The sequence below is a fragment of the Arvicanthis niloticus genome, chromosome 3 (genome assembly GCF_011762505.2).
Source record: "Arvicanthis niloticus isolate mArvNil1 chromosome 3, mArvNil1.pat.X, whole genome shotgun sequence".
In the NCBI taxonomy this organism is placed as follows: domain Eukaryota; kingdom Metazoa; phylum Chordata; class Mammalia; order Rodentia; family Muridae; genus Arvicanthis; species Arvicanthis niloticus.
Window position 1 is genome coordinate 95,379,483 of NC_047660.1, and position 27,607 is coordinate 95,407,089.

Genomic DNA, 27,607 nt, shown 5'->3' on the forward strand with positions numbered 1-27,607 from the left:
ACAGTACACAAGCAAGACTGAAACACTAGAAGGAAATCAGAGCTTTACAGAAAGGGAGAAAAACAGGGGACACCTCTGTCTGCAGCACACACTTGGGATGGACTCTGGTGATGTAATAAAGACTGCTTAGTTCCTCCTCAGCCAGACCCTAGGAAATAATAAATAGAGACAGCCAGGGTTGGGGAGCAGCAGTTTTGTGAAATACCTTCTCTCTCTCTCTCTCTCTCTCTCTCTCTCTCTCTCTCTCTCTCTCTGGTTTTTTTTTTTTTTTTTTTTTTTTCGAGACAGGGTTTCTCTGTGTAGCCCTGGCTGTCCTGGAACTCACTCTGTAGACCAGGCTGGCCTCAAACTCAGAAATCCGCCTGCCTCTGCCTCCCAAGTGCTGGGATTAAAGGCATGTGCCACCACTGCCCTGTGAAATACCTTCTTGAACATTCTGTTTGATAGACAGTATGACATCACTCGTATGACTTCCTTCCTCATCAATATAAATAGGTGTTAGCCTCAACCTCCAAGTTAGAGATGAAAAACAAATCAAGGAAGCTGAGCATCTTAGGCTGAAGAACATCAACAGGAGACACAAGAGTTCATGCATCCTGTCTAGGACCCAAATTCATCCAAGAGACTTCTTTCTAGCCAAGTTCTATGCAAGATAAAGGTTGCCTTGGTGTGATTGGAATAAAATTGAAAAGAAGGACAAGAAACCCTTCCTTTTGCCCCTGTATAAGGAGCATATTAGAAAGCTAGGCAGTTAGTGAATGTCCTTGTCTTACACATGAGAAAACTGGGTCTCTTGGATTTTATGGGTTGATAGAGGACAAGAAAAATGCTAACTTTATCCAATCGCCCAGGCCCTGTGTGCTCTGATGACTACCTCAGTCTCTATGCTCTGCTCCTGTGCTAATGTTGTTACTCGCCACTTGGTTCCTGATAAACGCCAGGCACAGTGCCAGGATATATACATACATTCTTCCATCTTCTCTGATCATGTCGTATTTCACAGAATGACATGGGGGAAACTCTATCTCAGGTCGCCAGGAATACAATCTGTCCCAGGAGCCAAATACCCAAAACCTATGCTCTTCCATGATGATCTCCTTTCCACCTTCCACCCTGTCACCCCCCTTTCCTTCCTATTTCCATTTAAAAGCACTCAGATTGAAAAAGAAAATCAAAGGTCAGCTGTCCATAACTTGAATCTTCTCTCTTTGCTCCTACAGACAAATTGGGGTCTTCTGTCATCACAGAGCAAGAAAGACTGGACAGAGACAAAGCAAGCTGGGTCTCATCAGAAATCAGGTACCTGAAAGAGGCCAATACTCTTAGGCCTGCAGGAAGCAGATTGGTCACATTTCTATCCCTTCTAAGGTTAGTCAGGACAAATGACACAGAATACATCAAATTGCTCCCAATTTACTACTTCTTTCTTTGAAAGGTATGAAGTGAGGCACATAGTAAATGTCTTCAAAAATCTAGTGGCGTGCTCTGAAGACACCATGCCCTCAAACTCTCAAAAAGGAAAAGAAGGCAGAGAGGGAAAGGATGAGTGGAGGACAATAGGAAAGAAGGGAGGGAAGATAGTATGAGAAGCAAAATTCAAATCTTCTCCATTAGAATCCACTGCCTTATGGCTCCCCGACTCACCCCAGTCAACCAGGTCTGAGTCACAACAACGTGGTGCTCAGGCCTCTGCACGTGGGTGAGCTCTTCTGGTAAATTTAATTTATAGCAAAAGGTACACTATCGGAGAAGTGATTTGTAAACGTGCTGCTTATGGAACTTAGATTCTTCCACAAACGACTTGAAGAATCCAGGGTTCAGCTATGAGTAGAAATAGTCGGAGATAAAAATGTTGGCTCATATGGGTGACAAAGCCTGCAAGAGCATGCAGCAAGGGATGAAGAAGACATTCTCCTCAGGGCGACTGCTCGTTGGGTCTACCGTGCCTGTATAAAGGCGATCAGCATCAATGGCCTCATTCTATAAACCCCTTCATGTGCTTTGAGTTTTGACATCGTTTAGAAACTACAGTCACATGCTACCTAGTGAGGTTTGGTCAAGGATGGGCTACAAATGTGATAGAGGACCTGTCAAAATTTATACCACAGTGACCCTGTAACCACATCAGTATGGGAAAGTATACTCTATGAGTTCACATGATAGGATTCACACACGTCTCAGAGTGCACCTTGCTCTTTAGCAACACATGACTGTATTTTGTTGCAACCTACGCCTCCCACAGAACATGTGAGCTCTGATGACACACAGAAACACATGCAATGACTACTTTGCTTCCACTCCAGGCCAACTGGGCTCAAGGATGTGTTTCCTTCACTTCAGAAACACATGTGCCTGTGTGGCTTTTTTCTGTTTACACAGTAGGAGGAGGCGGTACATTCTATGCACCATCCTGCAATCCTTCCACATTCCAGCTATATCTGCATTATTCTGCCTGCAAGTGTCTCTGTCACACAGATACAGCAAGTATCATTTGATCACTGGCTTTTGCTGGACACGTAAAATTCTTCTAAACCTCTGCTGATACGAATGGCATTAGAAGGAACACTCATTCATGTCTTTGCTCAGTCCTGAGGATTGATACTTGGAATAAATTTCTAGAAAGGAAAGGGCAAAGAATATATGCATTTCTATTTCATGTACGGTGAAATTCTCTCTCCAAAGGGGTTGCAATAATGTTAGTATCTATTAACTCCCACACCCACACCAAAACACCATGGTTCTTATTGTATTTTAATTTGCCATGATGATTTCCCACTCGAGTGACAACCTGGCAGCATCGATGTGACTTGGCAGCTCTGTTTCTCTGGAGAATGGGCACAATGAGATGGGTTATAGGTGAACTTCAAAAGTAGGCAGCCATGTCTTCCTGCTTCCAGCTTTTGTCCTGGTAAATCCTGCCCAGGAAGTTTATTTTATTGTCTCATCCTGGAAGTCTCCCTAATTACCTCAATGCTTGATTGGTTTTCCTCTGTAAATCCTACACTAGTTAGATGCTCCAGTCTTCTGCTTTTCTTGGGCTTCTGTGGCATCCTCATTTTACACTGTCCCATCTTTTTCTGAGCTAGTTAGTGTAAGCTAATGGCCTTGGTCCCCCTCCACTCTGGGTAAATTTATAAAGTTGAGTTCCTAAATTTCTGGATTGAAGTGAATAGTGAAGCCACCAGAAAGCTACATGTCTGCAATACTATGAACAACAGTATTCATAGTATTGAATTCTCTGTTCCACAAAAGAAAAATTAAGTTGCAAAACTACGATGTGACAACATTAGAAGACAACTCCACAGATAAAGCATTACTGCATGAGGATATGGACTGGACTTCTCAACCTCAGGATTCATGTAAATAAGCCAGGCAGGTATGATTGTGGTTTAGAATCTTATTATTCATGAGGCAGAGACAGGAAACCCCTGGAGCAAGTCAGTTAGCCAGACTATCCAAAATAGGTAATTTCTAGGTTCAGTGAGAGACCCCAACCCAATAAACTGAATGGGGAATGATCCAGACATGGCTTCTCAACTTTGGGCACACACACACACACACACACACACACACACACACGTGCACTTGTACATATAAACATGCATACACATCATGTCTTCTAATAAAATTATAACGGGAGCTGGTGTGTCAGATAGACATAAATAATTAAATGATTATGAAACAAATGTTTCTTGCTTGAGTCCACAATAGAGGAGGTCCTGCTGTGGACATTTCTAAGTAAAGCCTCCATGACAGACAGACAGGAGGGATCTGGCTCAGCGTACCCAAAGACTCAGAGCTCTGCTTTGTGAATACAATTGTTAATACAAAGTCCTGTTTCCAGTTCTGCCCACTGGCTGTCACAACAGAAGCCAGTTCGCCTTCTCACTTGTTGAGTCTACGTCTCATCTTCAGGAAAAGCAGACAGCATGCTGCTTCTTCCAGTAATTCTGAGCCTGTTATTGATTTATTGTTTATTTTCACTGAGTCCATGCACTTAGGAGGAAACAGGGAATAATGTATATGTACTTTCAGAAAACTGCTTCAGTGTTGTAAATAATAATCCCACACCATTAATGAACCTTTCCAGAGGTGCCTGCCTTGCAACAGAACATTACTTAAGCACTGAAAATCCAATCAGCAAATATTTATTTTGCAAATTTCTATGTGCATGGTTAAAACTCTTATTCCATAAATAAAACAAGTCTCTCTGGGAAAATATATTAATTCAACACATATTTACTGAGTACTTACTATGTGGCCCTACGATGCCAAAATCCAATAGGGCAAAAGATCCATTTTTAAGGCAAGAACATACTGAAAGAGGCATGCCTGAGTCTAAGTTGACAGCTAGTGTGAATCCAGATGAGCATGCACACAGAATCCCATGAGAAGAGGCTTCTTACAAACTTTCAAGGAACTGAAGAAGGCTTCCAGAGGGGCAGCTTAAAATGACTCCCATGCTAGAGTTCAGCTAGAACGAATGGACAGAATCTGAGCGATAGTACTGTTTCTTATAAAAGTTGACCCAAACTTCAGCTAAACCCAACAGAGGGAGTCAGCATTAGAATGTGGACATCCCTCAGGACATAAATCAAATTCTCTTCTAACCCCCGATTTTCTAAAAAGCTGAATCCATGATTAGAAATGAAAGGAGACCACTACACCTCTATTCTCAAACCACAAATGATTTGGCACTTAAAATGCTGCGTGTTCTTCACCAACTCTGACAGGCTGAATAGACATCTCATAGCCTTCTACCTCACCTCCATCTTCCTCTGATTCCACCAAGTAGGATCTCTTCCTCAGAGGCCCACCTCCTCTTTATATAAAGCACGTAAAACCTAGTTAGAGATAGTCATGGAGGAATATGATGGCCTTAACAGATGGAGGCATACTTTCCTTCCCTGGTGTTTACATTATTTTGACAGCAAGGAGTCCCCCAGAGCAGGAAATTGGTGCTAAGCAAAGTCCTCCAAGAATATCAACAAGGAAAGACAGCCACTGAGCCGTATAAATCCACCCACTACACATTCTTCCACACACATAATAACCTGCATGGTAAGTTATGTGAAGTGAAATCCTTACAGGAAAACAATTGCGAATCTAGGTACATTGTCAGAGCTGCTTCTTGTCGTAGAAGGCTGAAGTCAGTGTGCTATGACGCCATGAAGCGAGATGAAAATGGAAAACAAGAATGTAAAATGTGCCTTCTGAGAGTCATTCTTGAGATTGTTCATTCCGATGCACTGTGGAAAAGTGTCTCCCATCCAGGAATGATTCAGTTTGTACTTCAGTTGGACGAGCTCTAACTTAAACTGTTTGCAAGACAATTGTCTGCCTCTACCTCATAGTAGGCAGTTTCAAAGGCCCTGCAAATTGTTTTCCTTTGAGAAAAGGGACATTTTTAAGAACATTGAAGAGGGGACATTTATTTAATACTATCATAGCACAGTGACTTAATAGTATGTTTCTTTGTGCTACTATAACAAACAAGACCAGCTCAAGGGATCTGAAACTACTAAAGAAACACACACACACACACACACATACACAGAACTCACACACACATACATGTGCGCATGTGAACAGAATTCACACACATACACACACTCTCACACACACACATACATACACATGCACATAACACAAACACACACACACACACATGCACAGCCCATACACACGTGCATGAGTACACAGAAGTTGCACACACATCCACATGCACGTGTGTACAGAACACACTCTCTCTATTTCTCTCTCTCTCACACATGCACACACATGCACATGGAGAGAACACATGCACATAATACAAACACACATGCACACATTTACACACAAGTTTCTCTTTCCACAAGGTAGATTCTCTAGTTCATCTTTCCTCGTTGGCAACTTGCAACTTCTGTCACTCATCAAAAATAACGAAGACTTTAATGTTTAAGAGAAATGTTCCCCAGTGCCCTGAAGCACTGTATTGACTGGAAATGGCCTACATGGAGTAAGGAGTATCTGACAGTATGCTTGACACTGTCTATGTCCTCCTGTTAACCTACATCAGCAAAGTAAGAGCATATTCAAGCCCCCCCCCCCCGCCCCCTTGCTCTGTTGACATCTCTGGAATTAAGAACTCAGAGCCAGCCAAGGTGCTAACCCCCTTCTCTCTCCAGTGTCCCATTCTTAGGTGGGTCAGAAACTAAATCAAATTCCACTTCACAAATAAACCCAATACCTAGGAGGTAAGAGGCTGCATTAATATTTCTAAGACCAAATATTCTCCCTCAAGTAATATAAATTTATAGGTATGACTTTTCCCCATGCTCTATCGACTGCTTGTGGTCTATGAAAGTAATTAGGCTTTTTCTGAAACCCAGAGTGGCTTTGAGAACTCTATTTGAGTAAACACAAAAGAAAAGCATTCTGAGTGGTACTTTTAATGTTTCCACAAAAATTTATGTCTAGAAAAAAAAAGTTCATTTCCTGTTTTCTGTAGTGAAGCTTTTTTACTTAGCGAATGATAGGGATGTATGGAATATTGGAAAAATGGTCCTGCTGTAGCATCAGCTGGAATAGCAGTCTGAGAACAGATCTGGTCAAGCCCATGAGTTATAGCATGTGTTACATAATTTGATATATAGAGAGAGGTGGGTAAAGGGAGGAATGCAGACAGAGATGGAGAAAAGCCATTGAGTTCATTACACACTAGTCTAGTCCATTAGAGACTAGATATGGAATAGATAATAACCGGACTCACATGCTACAGTTACCAGTCCAGGAGCATATAGCTCAAGGCCTGCACCAACTGGCCCTAATAATCATGCCTACCTAACAGCTGCTGCCTTAGTCCTAGCTTAGGACCAATCAGGGAAATGGAAACAAGCTCCCAAAGCCAATCACAGCCAATTCCCTGCCTGGTCCTTAGTAAGACTGTGCCAACAGTCTCTCATCAGATGAACCATAGGCTGCCCCTCTTCTCGTCAGTGAAATTTCCCCACACCCCTGCCTCTCCAGAATTATTTTATACAGCATCATTCCCACCTCTTTTCCTATGCTTGTAGGCAGCAGAGGACAGAAGAGGCATAGTAGATCTGTGCTGTCTAAGAGGAAAGGGAGTAAAACACAAGAGCAATTGCAGGAAACAAGGGAGAGAATGTGCCCCAAATAAGCAGTTAAAGCAAGCATCAGGGAACACATGAAGAAAAACATGCTGTTGGGGTCTTTTTGTTGTTTTTTTATTCTTTCTTTGTTCTAACTCTTCATTTCTAGAACCATAATCTCCTATCACTGATATTTAATGACAATAATGTTAACTGTTGTTTGGAAGCTTTTTTTTTGAGAAAGCTAATAACATCTGGTATCTATCATGTTGCTTATTCAACAGCTGGGGCAGTTCTGTGTTGTGGGGCTTGTGCAAGCTCTTAAACAGCTCACTGTAAGTTTAGGCTTAGAAAAGAACAGGACTAGAGCTGAAAGTTAGACCTTGAGCACTCGGGAGTCCCGATCCTGTCCTATATTTGGCTTCTCGAAAACAATCCCATAAGAAATATCTCTATCTGACAGAGACAAAAAACAAACAAACAAACAAAAAACAAAACAAAAAAAAAACCAACAACAACAAAAAAACTTCTGAGTTAGACACTTGACAGACCCTTGAAGCGACAAGTATTTTGCGTACTGCCATCCCATCCAACACCTGCGGAAACATAGACAACCTCACTAAGATGCTGACATTCTCAGGTAGTTCAGGCTGAGCTTCTATTGCAGTATAGCAGAATCTGGGGAGCTCTTCACAAGTCACCCGAGCCCCACTGAACTTCATTACTGTTGTTTATCTGGACCACAGTTTGAAGTTTCAAGCAGCGGAACTATGGAGTCTAAATACAAAGATGCTAAAGAAACTATCAATTACTTAGGATGGAGTGCCAGTCTGGTCGCTAGAAACAACAATGCATTGCTACATATGAAGAAATGAGCTACGTTAGAGTGATTAAAAAACAAAACACAAACCAAACCAAGCCAAAACAAAACAGACAAAACAAAAAGAGGTCTTTGACGGCTGCTTACTCAGGGAAAGATAGAGAACTACAGACAGCAGAAATGCCATGGCAGGCAAGCTAAGGGTGTTGAAATCATATTCTTACACTTGGAAAATCTAAAAAAGTCTTAAAATGGGTACCATTGTAAGCACCTAACATCTATTTTACAGAGCAGAATTTAACTTCCAGCCCTAGATTACAAAGCTTAACTTAACTGAGAAGCAATCAGATGTCTCCTGAACAATTTAACGATATAGCCTTCTCCAGATTAAGGGGTGCAATTGAATGAATGTCTGTTTTAAGAAGCCCCAAATAATTGTCAGGAGGATGTGAAACCATCAAGAAAACTGGTGACTATTTTCCCACTATCCTCTTCTCCCAGAGCTATTAATAAACTTGCCATATTTGGTTAAGATATTCATTTATGGGAAATATTAATTTTCCCAAAACAAGTAATACTATATAAAGTGTATTTCACCAACAGAAATTAATTTGAGTAAAGTATTTGAGTGTAGATAATTCCACTGGGCAACAAAAGTCACTTAATCTCCTACCCTGTCACAAGAGCAAAGTGGAGCAACTGCATTTTAAACGTTTAATTAGAGGTAAAATCAAGTTTATATAATGATATACCACACTGTTAGCAAGTAATGAAGATAAACAGCCTTGCACATTATCAGCACCCAGAAGCACCATAGAGTTCTGCTTTGCTTACAGACTGCAGAAAGAAATTTTGTAGCAACAAATGGGTTTTTTTGATGCCACATCTGAGCTTGGTGGATTTCCTTTTTTCCCTTTTTAAGAACTTGTAACTGGAATAATTTGAAACATTAGAGTTTCAACAGTGACATTTCTCATGTTTGAGAGGAGTTTGTGCAATTTAGACACAACTGTGTCTGCTTTTAGCAAACATATTGTTCACATTTTGAGCAAAACTGCTGATGTAGTCTGATGCGCATGCCCCAGCACTTGGAAATCACGACAGATGTGCGCTTGCCAAGGGATTTCCCTGCACACATTCCTGATTCTTCTATGAGTGTCGAGAAAGCTCATTTCAAAGCTGTTAAAATGTACTAATGTGCAATATGGTATTATATCACACTGTGGGCATACAGGCAAAAGACAAATTATACAAACACAGGCACAGAGGCATCTACCCCAAGCTCAGAGTTCTACCCAAAGCAGAACCCTCTTCTACCCAGTCCTTCTAGAAGGGAGAGCACATTTATTCTCCACAATCTATAGCACATGATTCCACATAAAAGGCTCATCTAGCTTCCACATCTATTTAAAGCTATACCTGGTGTTAACACTGCAATCTAAAGATATTAAAAGGTGGGTATACATGATCAAGTGTCCAACAATACATAATGGGGTTATATGCAGATACTCATTAGGTTAGGAAACAAAAGATAATTTTAAAAGATTTTGAACAGAGATACAATGGGAGTGTGGATGGTACTATTCCCAGAAGACATGGGTAATGAAGTTGAAACCCTGGTATCCAGAGTGGGACACATCTCTAGTTGTTGTCACCCAGAAAATCCCTAGACTAATTGCTTAAAGCTATATAGTTATGGCCATTGCTCTTGGTTGGCCACCAGAACTGGATAGCAAAATGGTTGTGTTGAAGAGTCCACATGCCTCAGTTTACCTGAATGCAGAGTAAAGACAAACCTTACTAGAAGTAAACTGAAAGAAAGCTTTTCCCTTCTGAATAGCCTGTCATAGTGCTAGAAGTTGTTATCAGTCAACTAGAGGCACAGAGTCAGCAATGGTCTTTCCCAGCTTAGGACCTAGCAAGCTATAATACCAACTTGCATTGTGGGGAGTGCTTACTGGAATAATAGTAGCACTAGTGTTTGAGAGGGTAACTTATTGATTTCTCATTGAATCTGAGGTCCCCTCTTCAGAAGGGAGTTCATGTCTAGTATTATCAATTTGCTTAAAGGCTCAAGACTGGGGCGATTGTAGGCACTAGTGTAGGGGGTGGTCCTGATGCTCTGATAAGGAATAAATGCTGAAGGTCCCGTTCCCCAATTGGTTCTTTATTGATTAATAAAGATGTTAGAGGCCAATGTGAGGGCAGAAGAGGCAATACTTCCAGGTTTCCACAGGCAGGCTAGAAGACACAAGGAAGAAAGAGAATTTGCCATGCTTCAGAGGGAGAGAGTCACCAGCCATGTGAGATCTCGAGTGGAATGGCCATTAGCTGCTTCCCCAACTGGGCCTGGGGTAGCAGGTGGGAAATTAGAAATGCAAGGAAGCTGAGGGAACATTTAGTGATATTGAACTGGAAGTATAGGCAATCGAACAACAAAGCTGAGGAAAGGTTCAGATGTGTTGAGCTGGGAGTGAAGATAAAGGGCATGTTAGCTGCTGGAGGCTTAGATGTGCCTAGCCCTGAGCTAAAAAGCATACTAAAAATAAGTTTGTGTGTGTGTGTGTGTGTGTGTGTGTGTGTGTGTGTGTGTGTGTGTGTTTCATTGGTGGATCCTGGATGGCTCCTGGGTGGGTGCATCCAGTCAGGAATGTAGAGTGATGCAACAAAAACTACATGCTCCACACTAGAGAGGAACTAATACTTTTCTTCTCTAAATGGACATATTGTCAAACTGCCTCCTAATAGTTTATGCCATAGAATGCTATAGCATTTACCCTTCTTCAAAGAAGCTTCTCTTTGCAGTTACATGCAGTCAATGCATAGAGACTCATGGTTGTTCAAACTGTGGAGAAAAAAATGACTATACAGAGTTTCCGATTAAACAGAACACTTCAAGGTTCGGTAAACATTGCAGTTGAGGGATGTGAAAGACTGCAAGATCCAGGGGATGAGAAAGACTTACACAGAACCCTGACTCATGGGCATGATATGACCTTAGCAGACACGAATCCCAAAGAACTAGAGTTGCCTGCAAAAACTGAGCTTGGGAAAAGTGAACCATAGATGAGGGTGGTACTCACTGAACCTCAACCAAGGGAGTAGAGGTCATTCTCTTGGGTGACATAACTACTGGTAACTATGTTCCAGTGGACAGCTTTACCTCCATGCCCATATGAATGCCCCTCACTAAGTCAAGTGGATCACAAAGTAGAAACAAAAATAAAACAAGACCAGAAAGTGTGATAGAGACTTGGTGGCAGGAGAATAGGGTAATCAAAAGTGGCAGGATGGGTGTGACTGGATTGTATTACTTACATGTGTGACAACACACAAATACAAATAAAACAATTTTTTTTAAAGTTTTTGTATGTTACAAAGGATGTAAGACTCTAGGACTCCTTGAGTTTCTACCTATAACTTTTATTTGATATCGAATCAATGATTTTTGGTTATAAATTTCTATGGTAACCATTATGCATTCATTGATTTTTCAAAAAACCACATTAGAGTTATAAACAAACTTAATGACCAATGGGAAGAATAATATGGCTTTTGTTAGTAAGCCCGGGGATGAAGCAAGGCTAAGACATTACCATCATGACTACACTCCAGGGAACTGTAATGCTCAATTCTTTTGGTTTAAAAGAAAAATTATAAAAGATTACAATATTAGGAGGAGGGACAGACCTAGTAGTTCATTTCTAGATTGAGCAGAATTTCCTCCTAACTGAAAACCACAGTAAACAGCTACAATGCTTGCCATCTAAACATCTGACCAGCAGGACTCTAGACCTCAGCTTTACTGACCTTTGACCCAGATAATTCTTTTCTGTAGAAGTTGTGGAAGGCTAACATAGGCATTTTACATAAGATGCTCAGGGTCTCTCGATGTCAGAAACAATATCAATTGTATCTCCAGATACTGCCAAAAGTGTCTGGAGTTTGTTGGTGTAGGGAAGGGATGATGTATTGCTCTCAAGAATGGCCCATTATGCACAGAACTTGTGGCAGTAGCCAACCAGTGATGGACCAGTTTAATTTGAGGTCCATGCCCTGAGAGGCAGCCCAGGCCCAACACTGCCTAGATGATCAGGAGCTAGAGGCTTGACAGGCCAGAGACCTCTGAGTTTGAGGCCAGCCGGGTCTACTAAGTATATTCCAGGACAACCAGGACTACAAAGAGATATCCAGTCTTGAAAATCAAAACAAAACAAAACAAAACAATCAATGAAATGATTCCTAATAATGTTCTTATATAGTCATAGATCAGAGCCTAGCCCAATCACCATAAGAAAGGCTTCTGATGATGTGAGCAGATGCAGAAAAACCACCAAGAAACATTAGGTGGAGAGAGATCCCAAATTGAAGATATCCATCAGGTCCCTCTCCTTACAGCTCAGATAACCTAGCAGCAGAGGGACAGAAGAAGAGTGGAAGAGGGGGAGGAAGAATTGTTGGGGCCAGAGGGGTGGAGGACACCAGCAGCAGAACACTGTCCACAGACATCAACCAACCAGGGCTCATAGGGTTTCACAGAGACTAAAGTGACAGTCAGGGAGCCTACATGGGTCTGATCTAGGTCCCTGCCTGAATGCTATGGTTGTTTCCTTGCTGGTTCTGTGGGACCCTTCGAAATGGCAGTAGGGCTGTCTCTGACTCTTTTGCCTCTCGGCAGGATCCTTTCCTCCTACTGTGTTTTATCACCCAACCCTGATATGAGGGTTTGTGCCTAGTCTTATTTTATCTTGTTATGCTCTGTTCATTGGATATCCATGGGAGGCCTTCTCTTTTCTGAAGGGGAAGAGAGGAGGGTGGATCTCAGAGAAGAGGTGAGGTAGGGGAGGGACTGGGAAGCATGGAGGGAAGGAAAGTGCAGTTGGAATGTATTGGTAACAAACACACAAAAAGAACAACCCATTCTTAGCTGTGCTTAAGTGACAGTCACTCACATCCTATGCTCATAAGGTATTTAGAATTCAGTTTCTCCATAGCTGAGGCCTTCGTCATTTCAGAAATGTCCCTTTGGGATTTGTTCCTTAATTCCATCCCTACCTAGGATCCTCCAATGTTGTTCTAAGGAGAGTGTGCTGGTGAAAACCTGCCTGAGGAGGCTGAGCAGGTGGCAAGTGTTCACATTTGGGTTGGCAAAGATACTTGTAATGTATTTGTGCTTCTTGGTAGCAAAGAAAGGCAGGACCACTGGTCATAGCATCCTTCCCCAAGGCAGCTAATGGAAATAGTTAAAACAGTGTTAGACAGGGTGCTGGAGAGAGCTATCATGTGACATCAGTAAAGAATTCATTTTTAAAATGTTCTTTTTTTATCCATTAAAAAAACAAAGGATGAGTCCATGCTAAAGATTAAGATATAAAATAAGAAAACTCCGTTAAGTTCAATTCCCTTAACTAGACTTATCCCAGCCTGATACACACCAAACAGTTAGGCAATCAGTTATCAATTAATGATTGAAAAAGAGACATTTTAATTGTGTCTGTACCAAAGACATAAAGACTTTGTTTTTTTTTTCTTATAATCTTTACCTAAATATACAGTATACCAACTATTCATATTGTGTTAAGTAAATATATAAAATAAAGTAATAAAGTAAAAAGTAAGATATAAAATATTATATATAGATTTCATGTATATATATGTATTCACATACATATATATAAATATGTAAATAAATAAAATAAATATGTAAAAATAAGTACTGTTTTATATAATTTTTACATATACTGGTTATATTCTGTCTCTATATAGCTTACTGTTTTATGTAAAATTGAGCACCACAGATTTAATATTTCTGGGGTCCTGAAAATAATGCCACATGGATACTAAAGGACAGAATGACTGAACTAATCAAAACAAGTAAGCAGACAGAACCTTGAGCATTTTCTGTAGTATTCTGAAATTCATAAAAATCTAGACTGAGAAGAGAATGTTGAGGTATAGAAGAGAGTAAAGATTCCCAACTTAAAGGGCCAATAAATATCTTCAACAAAATTATAGAACAAAACTTCCCTAACCTTAAGAAAGAGATGCCCATGAACATACAAGAAGCTTACAGACTAGAACTCCAAATAGACTAAACAAGAAAAGAAATTCCTCCTGTCACATAATAATCAAAACATCAAATACACAAAACAAAGAAAAATAATAAAATCAGTAAGGGAAAAAGGTCAAGTAACATATAAAGGCATACCCATAAGAATTACACCAAACTTCTCACCAGACTATAAAAGCCAGAAGATCCTGGACTGATAACATACAGACCCTGAGAGAACAAAAATGCCAGCCCAGACTACTACACCTAGCAAAATTCTCTTTACTATTGATGGAGAAACCAAGACATTCCATGACAAAACCAAATTTACACAATATCTTTCAACAAATGCAGCTTTACAAAGGATAATAGATGGAAAACTCTAACACAAGGAGGGAAACTACAACTTAGAAAAAGCAAGAAAGTAATCTTCTTTCAACAACCCCCAAAAAAGATAGCCATACAAGCATAGTTCCACCACTAATATCAAAACTAGCAGGAACAATTATGTTTCCTTAATATCTCTTAACATCAATGGACTCAATTCCCCAATAAAAAGACATAGACTAACCGACTAGATACGTAAACAGGTCACAGAATTTTGCTGCATACAGGAAATGCACGTCAGTGACAAAGACAGACACTACCTCAGAGTAAAAGGCTGGAAAAAAAAATCTTCCAAGCAAATGGTCCCAAGAAACAAGCTGGAGTAGCCATTCTAATATCGAATAAAATAGACTTTCAACAAAAAGTTATCAAAAAAGATAAGGAAGGATACTTCATGCTCGTCAAAGGAAAAATGTACCAAGATGAACTCTCAATTCTGAATATCTATGCTACAAATGAAAAAATGTACCAAGATGAACTCTCAATTCTGAATATCTATGCTACAAATCTATGCCACATTCATAAAAGAAACCTTACTAAAGCTCACAGTACAAATAGCACCCCACACAATAATACTGGGGGACTTCAATATACACTCTCAGGAATGGACAGACCATGGAAATAGAAACTAAACAGAGACAGCATGAAACTAACAGAAGTTATGAACAAATGGATTTAACAAATATGTATAGAACATTTCATCCTAAAACAAAAGAATATACCTTTTTTCTCAGCACCTCATGCTTCGTTCTCCAAAATTGACCATATAATTATGAAACAGGCCTCAACAGATACAAAAAGGTTGAAATAATCCATTCCTTGAATCCTATCAGATCACAATGAACTAAGGCTGCTCTTCAATAATAACAAAGAACAATGGAAAGCCCATATACACATGGAAACTGAACAACAATCTACTCAATGATAACTTGGTCAATGAAAAAATAAAGAAATGAATTAAAGACTTTTTAAAATTTAATGAAGGCTTATCATACCAAAACTTTTGAGACACAAAGCACTACTGAGAGGAAAACTCATAGCTCTGAGTGCCTACAAAAAGAAATTGGAGAAAGCATACACTAGGAGCTTGACAGCACACCTGAAAGCTCTAGAACAAAAAGAAGCAAATGCACCCAAGAGGAGTGGCTGGCAGGAAATAATCAAACTCAGGGCTGAAATCAACCAAGTAGAAACAGAAAGAACTATACAAAGTATCAACAAAACCAGAAGCTGGTGCTTTGAGAAAATCAGCAACATAGATAAACCCTTAGCCAGACTAACCAGAGGGCACAGAGACAGTGTCCAAATTAATAAAATCAGAACTGAAAAGGGAGACACAACAACAGAAACTGAAGAAATTCAAAAAAATCATCAGATCCTACTACACAGGCCTATACTCAACAGAACTAGAAAATCTAGAGAAAATGTCCAATTTTCTAGACAGATACAAGATACCAAAGTTAAATCAGGAGCAAATAAACCATCTAAACAGTTCCCAACCCCCTACAGAAATAGCAGCAGTCATTAAAAGTATCCCCACAAAAAAAAAAAAAAAAAAAAAAAAAAGCTCAGGACCAGATGGTTTTAGTGCAGAATTCTATCAGACCTTCAAGGAAATCTAATACCAATTCTTTTCAAAATACTCCACAAAATTGAAGCAAAAGAAACCCTACTCAATTCATTGTATGAAGCCACAATTACACTCATACCTAAACCACACAAAGACACAAAAAAGAAAGAGAACTTCAGACCAATCTCCCATATGAATATTGATGTAAATATACTCAATAAAATTCTCACAAACTGAATCCAACAACACCTTAAAACAATCATCCATCATGATCCAGTAGGCTTTATCCCAGGAATGCAGGGATGGTTCAATATACAGAAATCCATCAACGTAATCCACTCTATAAACAAACTCAAAAAAAAAAAAAAAAAAAAAAACCAACAACAACAAAAAAAAACCATTTGACCCATTTGACCAACTCACTAGATACTGAGAAAGCATTTGACAAAATTCAACATCCCTTCATGGTAACAGTCCTGGAAAGATCAGGAATTCAAGGCCTGTACCTCAACATAGTAGAAGCAACATTCAGCAAGCCAGTAGCCAACATCAAGCTAAATGGAGAGAAACTTGAAGCAATCCCACTAAGATCAGGGACTAGACAAGGCTGCTCACTCTCTCCTTACCTATTCAATAGAGTACTGGAAGTCCGAGCCAGAGCAATTAGAGAATGAAAGGAAGTCAAAGAGATACAAATAAAAAAGGAAAAAGTCAAAATATCACTATTTGCAGATAAAATGATAGTAAACTTAAGTGACCCAAAAACTTCCACCAGAGAACTCCTAAACTTGAAAAACAACTTCAGCAAAGTGGCTGGATATAAAATCAACTCAAGCAAATCAGTAGCCTTCCTCTACTCAAAAGATAAACAGGCTGAGAAAGAAATTAGGGAAATGACACCCTTCACAATAGTCACAAACAATATAAAATATCTTGGTGTGAATCTAACCAAGTAAGTGTATGTATCTAACCAAGTAAGTCTGTATGACAAGAACTTCAAATCTCTGAAAAAAGAAATCAAAGAAGATCTCAGAAGATGGAAAGATCTCCCATGCTCCTGGATTGGCAGGATTAATTTAGTAAAAATGGCCATCTTGCCAAAAGCAATCTACAGATTCAATGCAATCCCCATCAAAATTCCAAATCAATTCTTCATAGAGATAGAAAGAGTAATTTGCAAATTCATTTGGAATAACAAAAAAATCCCAGATAGTGAAAACTTCTCAACAATAAGAGAACTTCTGGGGAAATCACCATCCCTGACCTCAAGCTGTACTACAGAGCAATAGTGATAAAAAAAAAAAAATAATAAAAATAAAAAAAAAATAAAAAAAAGAAAAGAAAAGAAAGAAAGATAGAAAAAAGAAAAACTTCATGGTATTGGTACAGAGACAAGCAGGAAGATCAATGGAATAGAATTGAAGACCCAGAAATGAACCCACACACCTATGGTAACTTGATCTTTGACAAAGGAGCTAAAACTGTCCAGTGGAAAAAGGTCAGCATTTTGAACAAATGGTGCTAGTTCAACTAGAGGTCAGCATGTAGAAGGATGCAAATCGATCCATTCTTATCTCCTTGTACAAACCTCAAGTCCAAGTGGATAATGGACCTTTACATAAAACCAGATACACTGAAACTAATAGAAAAGAAAGTAGGAATGAGCCTCGAATACTTGGCACAGGGGAAATTTTCCTGAACAGAACACCAATGGCATATGCTCTAAGATCAAGAATTTACAAATGGGACCTTATAAAATTGCAAAGCTTCTGCAAAGCAAAGAACACTCTCAATAGGACAAAATGGCAACCAACAGATTGGGGAAAGTTCTTTACCAATCCTACATCTGATAGAGAGCTGACATCCAATATATACAAAGAACTCAAGAAATTAGAGTCCAGACAACCAAATAACCCTATTAAAAATGGGGTACTGAGCTAAACAAAGTATTCTCAACTGAGGAAGCTCAAATGGCTGAGAAGCACCTAAAGAAATGTTCAACATCCTTAGTCATGGGGAAATGAAAATCAAAACAACCCTGAGATTCCACCTCATACCCATCAGAATGGCTTAGATCAAAAACTCAGGTGACAACAGATGCTGGTGAGGATGTGGAGAAAGAGGAACACTCCTCAATTATTGGTGGGATTGCAAGCTGATACAACCACTCTGGAAATCAGTCTGGTGGTTCCTCAGAAAATTGAACATTGTATTATCTGAGGACTCAGATACACCACTCCTGGGCACATACCCAGAAGATGCTCCAACATATAACAAGGACACATGCTCCACTATGTTTATAGCAGCCTTATTTATAATAGCCAGAAGCTGGAAAGAACCCAGATGTCCTTCAATAGAGAAATGGATACAGAAAATTTGGTACATTTATACAATGGCGTACTACTCAGCTATAAAAAACAATGAAATCATGAAATTCTTAGGCAAATGGATAGAACTAGAAAATATCATCCTGAGTGAGGTAACCCAATCACAAAAACAACAACAAAAACCAAAAAAAAAAAAAAAAAAAAAAAAAAAACCACACATGGTATGCACTTACTGATAAGTGGATATTAGCCCAAATGCTCACAATACCCAAGATACAATTCACAGACCACATGAAGTTCATGAAGAAGACCAAAATGTGGGTACTTCAGTCCTTCATAGAAGGAGTAACAAAATATTCATGGGAGCAAATATGAAGACAAAGTGTGGAGCAGAAACTGAAAGAGGGGCTTCCAGGAGACTGCCCCGCGTAGGTACCCACCCTGTGTACAGTCATCAAAGGCAGACACTGTTTTAGATGCCAGGAATTTCATGCTGACAGGAGCCTGATATAGCTGTCTCCTTAGAGGCTATGCCAGAGCCTGACATATTGAGAGGCAGATGCTAGCAACTAACCATTGCTCAAGGGGTTCCCAATGGAGGAGTCAGAGAGAAGACTGAAGAAGTTGAAGGGGTTTGCAGCCCCATGGGGAGAGCAACAATACCAACCAACCAGAGCTCCCAGGTGGGTGGGTGGGGGCATACCCTCACAGAAGCAGAAGAAGGAAGCAGGATAGGGGGTTTGGGGGGAGGACAGGGAAAGGGTATAACATCTGAAATGGAAATAAATAAAATATCCAATAAAAAAAGAAAATGCAAAGAATGTGTTAGCACAAACAGAAAACAGAGTAAAAATTTCAAAGAGATAATAAACAAAATTATCAGTTTTTCTAGAATTTTGAACCATAAACTGCGAAGGCTGAGTTATCATATACAGTATGTTCCTTAGGTGAAGAAAATGTCAGTTCACTTATAGCAATAAGGTATTGGGGTGGGGAAGTAACAGCAGACCCTACTAATTAACCTCATTCATCTTTGTGGTGGTTTAAATGATAGATAAATCTTTTTTTATTATTATTATCAAATCATAATTTTTTTACTTTTTAACATAGGGGTTATAAACAGAAAAATGCAAGATGTGGGGAAGTGGATGACACAGGAGCATAGGTGTTCAGGGGGAGTACAGATATCTTTCAGAACAGAGTATCAGTTGGGTAAAGGTTCAGGAGTCAGGTCACTATGACTCTGCCTATGATTCACTTGTCTTTAACTAAGTTGGTACTATCCACCAAGACTGCCTATTTACAAGGTCTATGACTACTCAGGCTGGCTTATAGCCATCTGTTTCAGTGTTTTTCCACAGGGACCCAAGACTTTGTGTTAGCAGGCATGTATGTCAGGCCTATTGCTGATTTTAGGCTTATGGCTGATTTTAGGCCTTCAATGTATAAGCAGGGCTGCCCCTGACATCTCCTCCCTTCTCCAAGTATAGAAGAAGGGCTGTGGCAATTCTTTTTTTTTTTTTTAATTTTGTAATTATATTTATGTACAGAAAACCCAAGTGTACATTTTTAACCCAGTTTAGTGGCGAGTTCTTTAGCCTTTGCCTTTTTCAGCTTGGCAATGCGAGCCCCAGACTTAGGACCCACGACGTTGCCTCCCCAGTGGCGGCGGATCTCGTCATATCTGTCATTATAATTGGTCCTAATCGCTTCCACCAGCTTAGCCAGAGCACCCTTGTCTTCCGAGTTAACCTGTGTGAAGGCAACAGTGGTGCATGTCTTCCTGTGGACCAGGAAGCCACAGCCTGGCCTTTCCCTTGATGATGCAGTAGGGCACCTCCATCTTTCGACACAGGGCAGGCAGGAAAACCACCAGCTCAATGGGGTCTACATCATGGGCAATCACCACCAGCTGAGCCTTCTTGTTCTCCACCAAGGTGGTGACTGTATTGACTCCTGCTCAGAGGACAGGTGGTCTCTTAGTTGGGATGTCCCCTTTGCCAGCAGCCTTCTTCTCAGCACGGCCAGTAGCCTTTGCTTCTTCTCTTGCTTTGTCTCTGGCCTGTACTTGTGGGCAAGCTTAAGCAGCTGAGTAACTGTTTGCCTGTCCAGGGCCTGGGTGAACTGGTTAATGGCAGGAGGTACTTTGAGCCGCTTGTAGAGGATGGCTCTTTGCCGCTGCAGCCTGATGTATCAGGGCCACTTAACAAAGCGTGTTAGATCTCTTTTGGGCTAGATGTCCTGCCCAATGCCGAAGTTCTTGGGCCTTTTCTCGAACAGTGGATTGACCACCTTTTTGGCCTCCTGTTTCTTGACAACGGCGGGGGCCGGGGCCACCTTCTTCCCCTTGGCCTTCTTTCCTTTGGACATCTTGCTCGGCTGGAGGAGAGAGTGGCTGTGGCAATTCTAATCCTGCCAAGGTGGGGATAGAGGCCTGACCTCCAGTAATTAAAGGGGACCTTGTAATGGCTCTGGTCCTCCTGTCATTATCCAGTGAGGCATGAGGCCATACCCATCCCGATGTCGTTTTCCTGGAGAGGGGATATTTTTGGCATCAACCCCTATGCAGTCAGGCTTGTCCCTCAGGGAACCCAGAAACATATTTTTAACTTTTATTTATATTTCCTTGCAGTGCTTAGCCTCGAAGCCTAAGCAAGAGTTCAGATCACCAGTCAGAGGGGGTTCTGGGTGGCCCCTCTCTGCTTGGTCTAGGGGCGGAAATCCCCTCTTTTAGGTTGGGTGGAGATGGGATTTGGGAACACCCTGGATAGAGTAACAACCTCATCTTGAGTCTTGTGGTCCTCCATAGCTAACTTATGACAATGTATCTGAATAGATTTTGCTATCAGATTTAGATAAATCTTTCTATAGCCTCTTGTACTGAAATAATTGGTCCCTTGTTGCTGGCACTGTTTAGACAGGCTATGGAACCTTTCAGGAGATAGAGCCATGCTAGAGGACTTATAGCTTCTTTCCACTTCCTGATTGTTTTCCCTTTTTCTTATTTGTGAATAAAGATGTAATGAAATTTCCTGTGCCTGCTGCCACAGTGTCTCAGCCATGATGGACTGTAGCTCTCTGGAAGCATATGCCAAAATAAACTTCCTTCTTTAATTTGCTTCTGGTCCTGATATTTTGGTCCAGTAACAGAAATACAGCAACTAATACAGACATCACAGATGAAACTACTGTTACCACAGAATTCAGGAAGAAAGCAAGTCAATTAATCATACTAGCTCCCATATTCCCAGTACCACCCATGTCGAGCAGCAAAGTCTCTAGGATAAGAAATATCTTATCACCCAAGTTGGTTCTTTCAGTATGAAGGTAATAGGCAAGTGTTCTTCCAAAACATTATCTCTAGACTAGAGTTTCCCAAGCCTCTTATAGGAAAAAAAAAAGTTGAGTGATGAAAAGTGTCCAACTAGGAGATAAGTTGAAATAAGTAATCCTGGAAGGTGAAAAGCACGGTAAAAATACTAAAGTTGGATCCAAAGAAAAACAACACTAGTTTTAGCAATAGGAGATTACATTTTCAAAACAGTTACACTTTCATCTTTGAATGAGATTAATATCTATATAAAATAGATCCCATCAAGTGCTGTAACTCCCACTACCACAGGAAAACCAAATCTGAAAGGGCATATAAACCTCCATGAAACTTCATATCTTAGGCTTCTCAGTGTCTAAAACTACAAGAAATACATTTCTGTTTCTTAACCACCCTACTTTTGATATTTTTGTTACAGTGGCCCAAGAAAATAGAGACAACATCATAGTAAAAATACTGTGAGCAACAAGAAGGAAAGAAGAATTGTTTGCTTGTTTGCTTGCTGGGGTGGGGGTGATGAAGTCAGTCATCATTTTTCTGAGCCATCTTCTAACACATAAATTGATTTAGTTGAAAGTTTAGAAGGCTTTAAATTTTCATATTTATTAACATTCAAAAAGGCCTTTTAAGGTAAAAATAGGCTTTATGATGAAGCATCTATATATAAATTTCAATTATCCTTGGAATTATACTTTATTTTTTTGCTGTATTGAATTAAAATTAAAGTTGATGCATCTATTTATGAAGCAAGTATGTATACATATATGTATATATATGCATGTATGTGTGTATATAGTCTTCATATTATTTCTGTGGTGATAATATTAATTTTGTTATTTTGTTATCCATTTTACTTTGTGTGTTTTATCTAATGTGCTTTAAGAGATGTTTAAATTGATACTTCGGACCAGCTGTGGCAGTATATACCTTTGGTCCATCACTCAGAAAGAAGAGGCAGGTAAGAGCTCTGTAAGTTTCAGACCAACTTGGGTTTATATACTAAGTTCCAAGCCAAGAAAAGCTACACGGTGGCACTCTATCTCAAAGCAACACCAACAGCAAAATATACTCTGCAACTGGTCATAATGGGTGTTCTGTTTTGGTTTGGTTTATTTTATGATTTTTGAGTGATAGTTGACTTCTTGTCCTTAGAACAAGCCTGAATTAAAAATCAGATCCTACACTAATAAGAAAGCAGCTGTGGGAGCATGTAGCAACAGCATGGAGCAGGACATAGAAGGTATATGCTCATGTCCCGTATGACTAGGCATGGGGAACAGAGTCAACAAAAGCAATTAGTCCTCAAAATACCCCTGGGAATTCCAATATACCATTCTTATCCCACCCCAAAGCTGGCATGGGGGAGTAAACAGAGAATGTTAGAGCCTAGTTGATGGGATTTTGTTGTAAAGTTTAATATGGGTCAGAGGGACAACAGAGGTGAACAAAAGTATGAGTCAAAATGTAAATGAAGAAATGGAGAGCAGAGACTTCTTATGGTTGCTTGTGAAGAGCAGAGACTTCTTGTGGTGCCTTTTCTCCCTACATCTACTCACCCCAGGTAGGCTACCAACACCAGAACCAAAGGAACAATTCTAAATCCAAATGTAGCTCAGTGAACCAGTGCTCTTAATTGCGGTTACTTACAGAAGCATGGGCAACTTTTGGGTAACTACACTTCAGAAGGAAGAGTTTTCTTTCACTAACTGTCAACTGTCTATATATCCTTGGAGATGAGTATGATATTTTGAGCACCTCCCCCGCATGACGTAAAATTAACTGGCCCAAACTTTTGTAGATCTCCTTTGAGCAATCACAACTGCTAAGAGTTCAAGAAGGTAACCATCATGTCCTGCACATAGTGTTCCACAGCACATGTCAAGCACAGCCCATCTACACAGACATGCACACAGAGGAAAGGGGTGGTGGGTGTTGGGGATCATCCATAGACCTGCTACTGAGGCCTATGAATTAAAAGTTCAGCAATAATATACAATGGTTTTATTTGCTTCTGCTCTAAGGAGCTAGCTTCACAAATTAAAGGTGTGATCCCTTGAAACCATTGTGATAAAAGTAATTTAAAATTATACTGTTGACAGTGATTATGGAAACAAATGTCTATGTATCACACATGGTTCAGCTTTGGTGAGAAAAAAAATCAATAGAATAAAACACTTTAAGCTTCCCAGAGCAAAGCTGTACCTGACAGACACCAGAAAATAACAATTCACACTTCTAAGGACCCAACATGTGCAAATTAGAACATATTTGAAAAGGCACTAGGAGAAAACACCAACACAGCTCAAGTTTGTGTGGCCTCTACTCACCAAATCTTTATGTTTCAATCTGACCATCCCCTGCCTTCATTGCCCATTCATTTATCTCTTTGCAACCTGTGTCATGTGTTAAAATTACACTCATCAAAGAACAGGTTTCAGTTTCAAGGAGGTCTCAGATTGTAACCACATACACAATTTTGATCAAAACTCTGTTCTGTGTATGGATGGAGTTAGTAAGCACAAGCACTTTGGGTATAAGAGTGATGCTGGTTTTGTTTTGTTTTTCTCCCGTAGAAATTCTGAGATGACTGAAATATATAAATACTGATGCAAAGGATGAGACAGGAGGACAGAAAAGAAATGTCCAGGCATCATATACAAAGGAAAACAAATTCTTGCCCAGTAAACTCTCTCATTAATGTTTCTAGTGGGTGTTCTGTCAACTTCAGAAGTAACCCTGCTTGAGAATTTTTGACCTTATTCTTTTTTGTAAGAGAACTCTAAAAGCATGAGTTTAAGAATGTATGATTTCTCAACTATATAAAGTAGAAGAATGTAATATGAATTTTATGAGGGTCGTCAGGGATCTAAAAGAACAGAGACAGCTGTACTATGCACCAGCTTGTCTGATAGATATTAAGGAAGAAAATAAAGGGATTTAGGGAATGGTGACCTCAGAGCCAGATCCCACCAAGCTAGCTTACTGTCTGTGCTTATGAAGGCAGATTCCTGACTTCAAAGTCACCCTGGGATAAGCATGCTAGGAATGATAATCTCAGAACAAGATTCTACCCAGCTAAATTTGTTTGTGCTTACAAACACAGGCCAATCTCTGAGTTTGTTTGCTTTGTTAAAAGCTAATGTACTCTTTCTAAGAATCAAGGGACTAAGGTCATAAAATGCAGAGTCATGGGGTAATCAAAAGGGATCCTGGGTAAATAATTGAATTAGTATGTAAATAAAAGACTGGGCTTCTCTTGCAGGGAATAGCTGTCTAGAGAGTTATGACAATACCTCTTTAGAGTTTGTCTGGTGGGCTTTCTGACTTTGGTTGAAGAATACAAGATTTTTTTTTCTAATAGGTTTTATGCCCGAAGTCAGAAAAGTCTGACTTCCCGCATAAAACCTCCAAATTTTGTCTAGTAGGTTTTCTGACTTGGGTTGGAAAACCCCAAAATTTTTTTCTAGCAGCTCTTTTCACTTTGGTTTAAAAACCCATGAGCTATCCAGAGAGCTTTTCGAATTCTTTCTGACGAGAGAGAGCTGTCTCTAGCAGAAAACTGTCTTGAGAAGAGAACTGTCTCAAGCAGAACACAGAGCTGTCAGCTTATGCTCATGATTGACTTTGAGTCTTTTCTTCTGCTGCTCCCTTCCTCAGGACCCCCGCTCCAAGCCAAGGCATCATCAATAACCACACTATAAAGAACAGGACAACCCTTCTACAAGGTGGAAACCAACATTTCTTTATTCTTTATGATGATGTAAATATTTCAGATTTCAAAAATAGGAGCTTTGTGTTGTTGCCATGTGTCCTGGTCGTCTTCATATGATCCTAAGGGGGCAAGACTCACTTACCAATCTATGAAGAAGAGCATATACTTATGTTCCTTGCTTATAAGTTCTTCTGGACATAAGAAATCTTCCTTATGAAAGAGACTATCCTATATCATATGTATTATGAACGTAAAGATTGTTCCACAGCCTGCCTCCAATATAGAGTATTGTTACTATTCATTCCTCCTGAGTTGGGATAATGGTGTTTACTTTAAGAGAAATTCATCAAAATGATGGAGATTTATTATGTTTAACCGAGGAAGCAGAAATGCTGAATATTCACTGGGCACTGAGTGGGTGCCAGAATCACAGTTTCCTTGTGCACATGTCTGATAAATGGGTTTTCCACATTGTCAAATAATCCATCCATTCACTCTGTCACTTCACCAACTCTTTTCTCAGTCACACATTAAAACTTTATGTTTGTTGTTTGTGATTCTGTACTCATTTTAGTACTGCAGAAACAGATGCAAATGGACAGAGAGATGGGGGGTGGGGGGGAAAGGAGGAAGGGAGACACCTGGAGCAGTAGGCCAGAAAACAAGGTTTCTATGAAAACTGGGGGTTGGGTGAGGATAGCAAGGTACTGGACAGATAGTTAGGAGGCAATGCCTATACCCTCTTGCAGACTTGACCAAAAAAAAAAAAAAAAAAAAAAAAAAAAAAAAAAAAAAAAAAAAAAAAAATCAATAAGCTTGTACACCTGACCCAAGACTTCTTGTCCTTCCTCCATCCCTTTCATGCCTCAGTGAGACTGAGAAAGGTGATTCTCCCACACCATGAAGGGTTGGATAAGGGGTATGGAAAGCTCTATCCAGAGCACTCTATGTCCTTGTGAAGGAGGTCCAGAGAGGACAAAATCCATCTTTTTTGTTCTTCTTCAGAGAGTGAAACTCAGCCATCAGATCACGCCTTCCCTCCGTCTATTGCTATCCTTCTCACTAATATTATTCTCTCTTCCTCCTCAATCTCTGTGTTTTTCTGTCACTATTTTTCTCAGCCTGTCTCCCTAGACTTTCCTCATCTTTCCCTCTCAACCTCTCTTCTTCATTTCCACTGGCCTGTGCTTAATAAATGCAGTTCAACCAAGCAGGCCTGAACTGACTGGCCTGACTCAGAGGTGAACATATTCAAGCTCTCTGCTTCTATTTCCTCATGTGTTCTATGATCTCATCTGTCGTGTCCCCTGCACCAGCCTCTACTACAGCACAGGTAGGTGCTTTTAGGAGTGGCAAGTAGGAGGTAACTCCTAATTTTTGCTGTAAAGAAACTGATGTCCTGCTGTAGACCTAGGCTTCAGAAAGTATCTTCACGCAGGTAATGGTAACCGCTGCATGTTTTCATCAGAGGTATGGTTCAACTCATTTCAGTATAATTCTAGGCAGTAGAGATATTCAAAGACAGATAAAGATAATAGTAGCCCTTCTGCCCCTCTCCTGGTCCTTATGGCTAGGGCAGACATTTAGCTGGTCTGCTCCCGTGAGGACACCATATCCTGAGACATCCTAGAGGGGCCACTGAACTCAGAGCAGGCGTAAGATCAGTTGCCCACTGCCCTATGCCCCAGAGCTACAACTGGGAGTAGGGTTCTCTTAGGACCCACCAGGCACCCAACCCCCCCCCCCCCCCCTGCGGAATACCACCCCGATTCCACTCCTCTCCACGTCCTTGTGGCTGGGGCAGACACCTAAATGGTCTGCTCCTTTGAAGACACCATATCCCGAGACATGCTAGAGGAGTCAGTGAACTTAGAGCAGTGGGAGCCACTGAACTCAGAGCAGTGGTCACCATATCCTGAGACATCCTAGAGGAGTCACTACACTCAGAGCAGCTGACACCTAGCTGGTCTGCTCCGGTGAAGGCGCCTTATCCTGAGATATCCTAGAGAAGACACTGCACCCAGAGCATCGGACACCTACCTGGTTTGCTACTGTGAGGACACCATATTCTGAGACATCCTAGAGGAGCCACTGTACTCAGAGCATCTGGAGTTCAGGATCACAGGATCACAGAGACATTTGGACCCTGAGGAGTTCCGACACAAGCAATATAACTGGAAAGACAGTCCCCAGTCAGAACCAGTGAGAGAGGGTAGCACTAGAGTTAACCAAATGGCTAAAGGCAAGTGCAGAAATGTAAACAACAGAAACCAAAGTTACTTGGCATCACCAGAACCCAGTTCTCCCACCATAGCAA

At 40.3% G+C, this 27,607-nt stretch overlaps 1 protein-coding gene and 1 pseudogene across 5 annotated transcripts in view; one reads left to right on the plus strand and one right to left on the minus strand.

Annotated features, from left to right (window-relative positions):
* The window catches only part of Fhit (fragile histidine triad diadenosine triphosphatase), a 1,459,653-nt gene that overhangs the window by 823,239 nt on the left and 608,807 nt on the right, over positions 1 to 27,607 (minus strand). The window lies entirely within an intron of this gene.
* Positions 24,988 to 25,031, plus strand: LOC117706377 (U7 small nuclear RNA; annotated as a pseudogene).